This window comes from Ostrea edulis, chromosome 5 (genome assembly GCF_947568905.1).
Source record: "Ostrea edulis chromosome 5, xbOstEdul1.1, whole genome shotgun sequence".
In the NCBI taxonomy this organism is placed as follows: domain Eukaryota; kingdom Metazoa; phylum Mollusca; class Bivalvia; order Ostreida; family Ostreidae; genus Ostrea; species Ostrea edulis.
In genome coordinates this window covers 6,210,361-6,219,075 of record NC_079168.1, presented here as the reverse complement: position 1 = coordinate 6,219,075, position 8,715 = coordinate 6,210,361, and the positions used below count along the sequence as shown (strand labels likewise).

General features: G+C 36.3%; 1 non-coding gene across 1 annotated transcript; it reads left to right on the top strand.

Annotated features, from left to right (window-relative positions):
- Positions 1–7,630: 7,630 nt before the first annotated feature.
- On the top strand, positions 7,631–7,704 carry Trnan-guu (transfer RNA asparagine (anticodon GUU)). Its single transcript has one exon. It is a non-coding gene; the product is annotated as a tRNA-Asn (tRNA).
- The last annotated feature ends 1,011 nt before the right edge of the window (positions 7,705–8,715 follow it).

Below are 8,715 nucleotides of genomic sequence, written 5' to 3'. Positions count from 1 at the left end.
CGTTTTTGGATCAGCTCTTTGGACGAATAAGGCATGTCCTAATTCGCTCCACTTTTAACATTGATTGGCAAGCCTAAAGACCAAAAAACATGTAGTCTGCGTTGTAAATACGTTTGTAGATTAGTGTAGTTGTAGTGCTAGATGTATTTATATGTAGTTTTTGTTATTATTCTCTGTTGATATTGGCCACATTATGTAATTCATTTCGTTTGTCCTAAAGAAGGGACGGGTCGTACCGAAAATTTGACAATCTGGTTGTTCGTGTCGTTGGTCATTTTAGTGCTTTGTATATTTTTTTCTATTTGACCTTGTATCCATGTTGTGGATCCGACACTTTGAGGTATCGGGTGTTGTTGGAACTTTAGTGCTTTTACACACACACACACACACACACACACACACACACACACACACACACACACATATATATATATATATATATATATGAAAGGTGAAGATAACGAACAGTGATCAATCTCATAACTCCTACAAGCAATACAAAATAGATAGTTGGGCAAACAAGGACCCCTGGACACACCAGAGTTGGGGTCAAGTGCCTAGGATGAGTAAGCATCCCCTGTCGAACGGTCACACCTGCCGTGAGCCCTATATCCTGATCAGGCAAACGGAGTTATCCGAAGTCAAAATCAGTGTGTCAAGAATAGCTTAACAATCGGTATGAAACACGTCAGACAGCATTTGACCCAATAATATAGGGTTATTGAACTTATATTGGTGAATATTGGCACGAGTTGGCTGTGAAAATGCACGAGCTTGCGAGTGCATTTTGACAGCCAACGAGTGCCAATATTCACCCATATAAGTTCAATAACCCTTTTATTATATAGCTAAAGTATTTAGTTGTTAAATTATATCCCTTTTCACTCAAACTACTCCAAAATAGACGAGAAGTAATCAATATTGACATCTAAGGTGAAGGTGTGCAATAACAGCATGCATTTCTTAACTGTTCAATATTTAACCCGTCATTAATGCATGAAGCAAACTGATTTTGTAAATGGGGACATCATAATTTATGTACAGTAAAACATTTTGCTTAAGTAAATATCAAATACCGGCTCTGTGAAATTAGGAGGACCGTCGTCTGCCATTTTGGCTTGTTTACGTCGTTACGGTAACGTCAATATTGAACGCTCATACTCGGAATGTTTCGGGCGCATACAATTTACGCATGCAAAGTTAGCGTTCAATAGAGTCTCAGGATATTGAACGCTATCATTCTCTAGATTTTACGCAGATTTTATAATAGACTATTTATTAGCTATATAATAATAGGTTGTATTGATGAACTAGATCGTTATAACGACCATAGAATTTGCGAAATGCTGACTTCAATCGAGACTGTTGAAACCCCTGTACCATCAACTTGTTTGTCAGTAGCTAATCTCGATTTAAAAACTGACTATACCCAGAACAAGCTCTTGCATATCGAATCAGTTGAGATATATAAACACCATATGCAGGTGATAATGGAATATTGCTACATAAATATGGGAAGTTGACGATGGAGAAGCTGAAATCATCCCATTTGTCATACAGTTGAGTTGTCAGGTTGCCGTTAATGTCTACTTTCAATAAATATCTAAGTATGAAGCAGAAGTGGACGACTCTATGGTGTCCTTTATGTCGAGCTCACAGGGATATATCAAATCGACATATGAATGAAAGTTATTATTGTTAATAGACAAAACGTCATCGACATATCAAATGGTCGAACTGAAGGCCACAGCGGGAGATTTTTTCTTCTCACGTAAAAGTTTTTGAATAAATTTAGCTTCATATGAATACAGAAACAGATCAGCTAACAAAAGAGCACGATTCCTGCCCATGGGAATTCCAACAGACTGTTGGAAGACCTGATCACCAAAGACCACGAAGATATTGTCAATGAGGAACTCTAGCATATTTTTTATTTCAACTTCAGAGTACTTGTGCGTGAAATCAGAGTAGTGTTTAACAAAGTAAGTTTTTGAATAACTGATCACTAAATATGAATGTTTCCGTTTTCCATTTTTGTTGAAGAATCAACTGTCTATGATGTCAAAAAGTCTAGTCTTTAATTTATCGTGGGGAATGGTCGTGTATAGTGTTGAAAAGTGATAGGTTTTAATGCTATTGATTTTGGAAAAATTCTGCGATTTCATGTTTACTAAAAGTTCTTTAGAATTTTTTAGAATCCACATTTGATTACGTAGATATTAAATGTGTCTAAAACTAAAGCATGGTTTTGAAGAATTTCATCGTTTGAAAGGGCAGTTGGAGTATAAGTACGATTACCAAAAGCGGAATTAATGCCAAGTTCGTTTAAAATACAGTTGTAACTAGAGCAAAGCTCGTTGCAAAGCAACGAGAGGTCTTCCGTCGGAGCTGTGAACCCGTGATTTAAAAAATAAAGTTTATAAATTATTTGTTATGCTTACAAAAAGGATCCATTTTTTTCACTTTGTAGAGAATGCAGAAAGCTTGTGTATCAACTGGCTAAAGTAGAGTTAAATCACAGATTGCTTGTCCACATGTGATGAATCTCCAAAATTAAACACAATAAGACGCTTGAGATGTATATATATATTTGGGGCGCTCTTGCCTTTTTCATTTCACTTATAAAAACCGCATTTACTTGCACGCATGATTGTATTTAGATGAAATGAAATGAACCGACAAATAAATCCTTCTGTATGCAGACAATTATAAGTTAATAAAACTTAAAACTACTTCATTTTATTTAGTACGATTTTTTCTGACAATTAGAAACGTCACATACCCTTACCGTAAACTTATTGTGAGGAAACTGACAACCCGATAAATAATCAGGAAAATTGTGTAGGTTTTTTTAAATGTATGTATAACTTGACACAAATATTATGAGGTCCATTGATCACTAACTCGAAATGTTTGCGGTAGCATCTTTACAATTACTTTATAATTGAAATAAAACATAATATAATTGTTAATTAAGTATGATATAATGTAAAAGGATTCAAAATGATTTCAAACATAATTTTCCAGTAATTGATGTGTTTATTTATGCGATGGACGAAAGCCGAGTTAGCTTCGATGTTTTTGTTTTGATTATGCAAGCTTGTCACTCTGGCCACCTGCGAGCGAGGCGAGAGTTGGGTTACATAACTGTATAAACAACGCTGACCGTGAAGAATGTAAACAGCTTGCAGTTATTGACCATGATTTATTATACGTTTGAACGTTTTATTTTTATGTATATTACTTATTTTAATTATAATATGAAACAAATAAAAGATAATTTATCTCTCTCCTTTTGTTGTTGTTGAAGGTTTGTTTATGTTAAAACGAAATAAAAAGAGAAATGTATCACTAAATAATTTGTATTTGAACCACAGAGCATGTTAAAAACCTTATTTAAAATGAATATTAGTATCTATTGTAGTCAGGTATGTTATTTTTAGCAAGTTTATTTCAGTTATACGCATGAAGAGTTCTCGCTCACTTGCCAAATGAAAATGGCTACTTGTTTACGGGTATAGCTTTTTACTCTAATATAACACAAGATTCGAACAAAATAACAATTTCATGAGATAAATAAGATGTTAAAGAACAACTTTTCCATCGGAAGCCATATCGAATTCTTTGCCGTTTTTGAGCTATAAAGCGAAAACTTTTAGGGGCCGTAGATCCCTAATTGAAGGGGCCAGTCCCTTTTTACTGGTGTCAAATAAAAGCTCTTGAAATTCTACACAACTTTTATTTTACATGTCTTAACAAAATATTTTTAGTTTAAAAGATACAAAGGAAATTATGTGCAAATTTTCGCTCTTTCAGGCGTCCTGATTTTTGACCCCTCTCTATCGCCATTTTAAATGGCGAAATCAAAAAACAAAATATGATGTGCACAACTACAATGCTTCTACTTTACCAATTCAGTGTTTTCTCTGCTCCAATTATTATAGTCTCGGAGCCTTTATTTGGAAACCAAAGCCCCTAAAATTTCACTAAAAGGGAAATAACTCGCAAGTGGAAGAGAATATCCAAAATGTTTAACAGTATTTTGAAAGTCTTTAGTAAAATGTATTAAAGCTGAAAATTTGAGCAAAATCGGTTGAGGAATGAGCGAGATATGAAGCTTCAAAGTTAGCGTCTAGGAAAAAAAAAAAGAATAATAAGAATAATCTTAACCAGCACAATAAGTAGAAGGTCTTCCGTTGCTACGGAAGACCTTAATAATGAGCCTTACAAACAAAGATAATGTTGTTTCTAGCTTTGTCAACTGGAACCAAAACATATTCCTTATGTAACCTATCTAATTCTTTTATCACTTCTGGTTTACTAAACACAGAAGGATAGATGGTACGTACTTTTGTTTTCATATGTCTAATGAGGGATTTTAATATTCCTCTTATGCTTTTAGCCCATTCTGACAATATATCAAGTTCTTCTTTTTCATATTTAGCCCTCGTCTGGCATAATCTTCGACAGAATTCATAATAGATATGAAGTTTTATCGCCAATTAAAAGAACGAGGTTCTCTGTATTTAGGACTTTTTAGAATAAGTGATTTGAGGTCCTCATTTTCAACTATATCAACATCACCAGTAATGACATGTCCAGCTGGACTGTAGTTGAAAGAAGATGAAGAACAAGAACACGTTGGCGGATTACGTATAAGATGGTCTATATCTGGGCACTGCAAAGTTTATTGACAATTAAAAAGTTTAGCTGTAGGAAATACAGGGTGTAGACTTGAACTTGAAATAAGTTGGAATACACGACTGAACCCTTTTATGACGAAGAATGTTACTTATGTTGACGGCATCTATTCCTTTCTTTGTAAATTTGAGCTTAAGAAACTAGCGGCATGATTTGGAAGGAATATCATCCATGACCCGTGCTGGTGTAAAGAGCATGTGATAGGTAACATCCATAATCATAGGGTTCAGTCTATATTCAGGTTTTGAAAAATCCAAGTATAGATTAGCCATAGCTTCTTCAAATAACATGTGTAAAACTCTCAATGGAACAGAGTAAAGTTTTGTACGAATATGATGTGGACCTAATTGTCTGTTGACGTAAGGCAAAAATGAATCAAACGTGACATCATTTATACTTGGTCTTTTATATGAACAATGTCCATGATTGCGTTTCCGTCTTGGGAAAGAGCCCCATCACATTCACGTTATTTCCTTGTGGACTAGTCAAATGTCCCACATAATATACATTATCATTGCATTCATATGGAAATGCAGTGCATGGTCCTGATCCAGTGATCATCTCGTTGTCTACGAAAAGGGGGGCTTAATGATGGATGGTAAATTTTATCCAAAATCTTTACCCTCATGGACAAGATGGAGTGGTCCGGTGCATTAAAATGCTTGTAAAGAAGTTGGTTACCACCATTATTAATTGAAATCTGTGCCCCGACATTTTGTGCCATTCCAGCGTGTAGCATCCCAAAAGCTCGATTACGTTGGTTTTCGCTGAGTCGTGGCATGACAGAAGAGTAAATTTTGTCAAAAGTAAAGTACTTTCCTTAACGAATAGTGTCCAAACAAACCTTTAACACTTCTTACTCCAAACAGTATTGGCCAGTAAAACTTGTACGTAGTCGTGCTGTTGGGATGCCTCAAGCTGGAATGGCACAAATATCGTAGCAAGACACTTTGGAGTTCATCGGAACACCATCCAGTCATTATGGAGACGTTTCCAACAATATGGTAACACTCGGAATCGACAACGTTCTGGGCGTCCTCGTGTGACGTCGTGTCGGCAGGACAACCACATTAGACTTGTGCACCTGAGAAATCGTGTCCAGACAGCAAGTTTGACTGCTCGTAGCATTCCTGGACTTCGACCAATCAGTCCAAGAACTGTGCGTAATCGTCTGCGCTAGCACAACATCAGACCAAGACGTCCAGCGGTGCGCCCAATACTGCTTCAACATCATCGTATCGCTAGACTAGCGTGGTGCAGACGACATCTGCGATTCAGAATACAGGACTGGGCGATATTCTGTTCACTGATTAATCCAGATTTCATTTGGATAGCATTGACGGCCGTTGTAGAGTGTATCGTCGCGTTGGGGAGCGGTACCAGGACGCTTGTGTTGTGCAACATCGACAATTCGGTGAAGGTAGCGTTATGGTGTGGGGTGGAATAACAGCACGTGGAACGACCCCTCTACAAATTGTCAATGGAAATCTCACCGGCGTACGCTATCGAGACGAAATTATTCAGCGTCATGTGATACCCTTCATACAGAGACAGCAAAATCACATCACTCTGCAGCAAGACAACGCAAGGCCATATGTTGCACGTGTAGTCAGGGACTTTTTTGTTCAACTGAATGTCGATGTCTTGCCTTGGCCAGCTGTTTCCCGATTTATCGCCGATCGAGCACGTCTGGGATGAAATGGAACGACGTCTACGCCGTTTACCAAATCAGCCAGTGACATTGGCTGATTTAGGCCAGGCTTTAACCAACATCCCTCAAGATTTCTGAACATTTTAGTGGCATCAATGAGGCGCCGTTGTCAAGCATGCGTGAATGCAAATGGTGGTCACACGCGTTATTAACTTTGTTAATTCAAGTTCGAATACCAGTGTCTTTCGAGTGTGCTGAAATTGACGTTATTCGACGTTAACATTAATGGATTATGAAATGTTGTAACGAATACATTTGTTAACAGTATTACAAAAATAAAATTTGTTCATTATTATTATTATTTTTTCATATATAAAATAATGCACAGTTTCTTTTTTCCGCTAGTATATGTATACATTGAAGATTTAAAATGAAAGCGCTAAAGCTTTACTAAACGTCTTCGTGTATCTTTTTTATATTTTACCTATACTTTTACCGATCATTGCGAAAAGTAACTATTATCTATCTATCTATCTATATATATATATATATATATATAAAGCACTAAAAAAGATCAACGACACGAACAACAGTGAATTGTCAACATTTCGGGACGACCTGTCCCTTCCTCAAGACGATAGAATATTTACATAGAAAAGAAAACTGAATAGAAAAGGAAACTAACAGTTACACTATAACTAAACTGCAGAATCTGATAACAAACAAAACGTCTTCATATTATATCGAGTGTAATATGTGGCAGTAGAAAAATGTGTTCTAATCGAGCGTCAAGGCTGAACTGAACTAATGGGTCCTACGCTGGACCAAGTCATTTGTGTCTATGATTATATAAATCGACAAATATTTGAAAATAATAAATTTATTAAGGCAGTACTACTCCATTACACCAATTTGATATTTTTCATTTAAATGCTCCCGTAAGCATATCTCGTATGAAGCATGATTTGGAGAAAGTGATACAAACTCTCAAATATTTTAATAGGATTTTTTGAGATGTTTTTCTTAAAGATGAAAAAGGTGTTTTGTTTTCAAATAAGAGGAATTCGCTTGGATGGTAAAATCATATTTTACATCAGGTGTTTTAACGAGCTATCAAAGAAAATTTTGGTGTAATGAGGCACTTTAATTAATGTTTGAAAATAGATATATATCGAGAGTCATAGAGCAGGTACTGGTCGAATGCGCTGCCCTACTTTAGTAAGTTTACCTGTAGAAGTCAGTTTGCGATGAAGTCTAATATCACGCTGAATAGATAACGTCTCTGTGGCGCAATTGGTTAGCGCGTTCGGCTGTTAACCGAAAGGTTGGTGGTTCGAGCCCACCCAGGGACGATGGTTTTTAGATATATTTTTCAAACACTGCGGTGTAACTTTTGAGCTATAGTATACACAAATTTGAAATTACCGAGATATTGGCCTGCATGCATACTCACCATTCATCCATTTAATTATCACCGCATATTATTAATCATCACCGTTACACTTGAAAAAAGAGTTACGTGTTTCACCAACTCACTATTTTGTGTTCCTTATAGTAGTTATGAGATTAATCACTGTCCGTTATCTTCACCTTTCATCTATAAATATCTTCCCTAAATATGCTTTTTTTTAAGCCTTGAACAATTCCATAAGTAGTCATCCAAGTTTTCCCGCGTTTCAAAATAATCGTGGTTAAACATTTTATGATAGGTACTTCCTCGATTGTTAAATTGAGTACTGGAAGGAATGACCGTAAGACGACTGATGAAGGAGGCAGTATCATCCCAAGCCAATTTTAGCTTTTTATCTTAATATATGTTTGCGTTTCTTTAGTTTTAACATCAAATATTACAATGGAAAAAAGAGAGTGTCTAGTACATTTGCTACTTCAGAGGAAATCACGAAAAGTTATATCTTTATATACATTAGAGATAAAAATGCATATTGCCCTAAATTCCTTAGCATTTGGTTTCTCCCTTGCTTGGCGTTGCCCATCTGCTTTTTATCTAAATACATGTTTGCGTTTCTTTAGTTTCTAACATGAAATATTCCAGTGACTATAAGAAAGTATTTATTACAGTTGTACTTCAGAGGAAAATTTCGAGGATACTCCAGAATGATTAACCTGCAAGGTACTTGTTTCTCCTTTAGTTAGTGTCTGCACGGAGGAATCCAGGTGAGAATAGTTCATCGGTACCCCCTTGCTTGTCGCAAGGTCTGACTAAGTGGGGGCAGTCCTTCGGATTAAACCATTGCATGTGTGTCACGATAAAGATCCCTCCCTGCTCAAAGGCCGTAAGCGCCGATCATAGGCCTCAATTGTGCAGCCCTTGCCAGGTGAGGTCTCCATATGAGTGACAAATT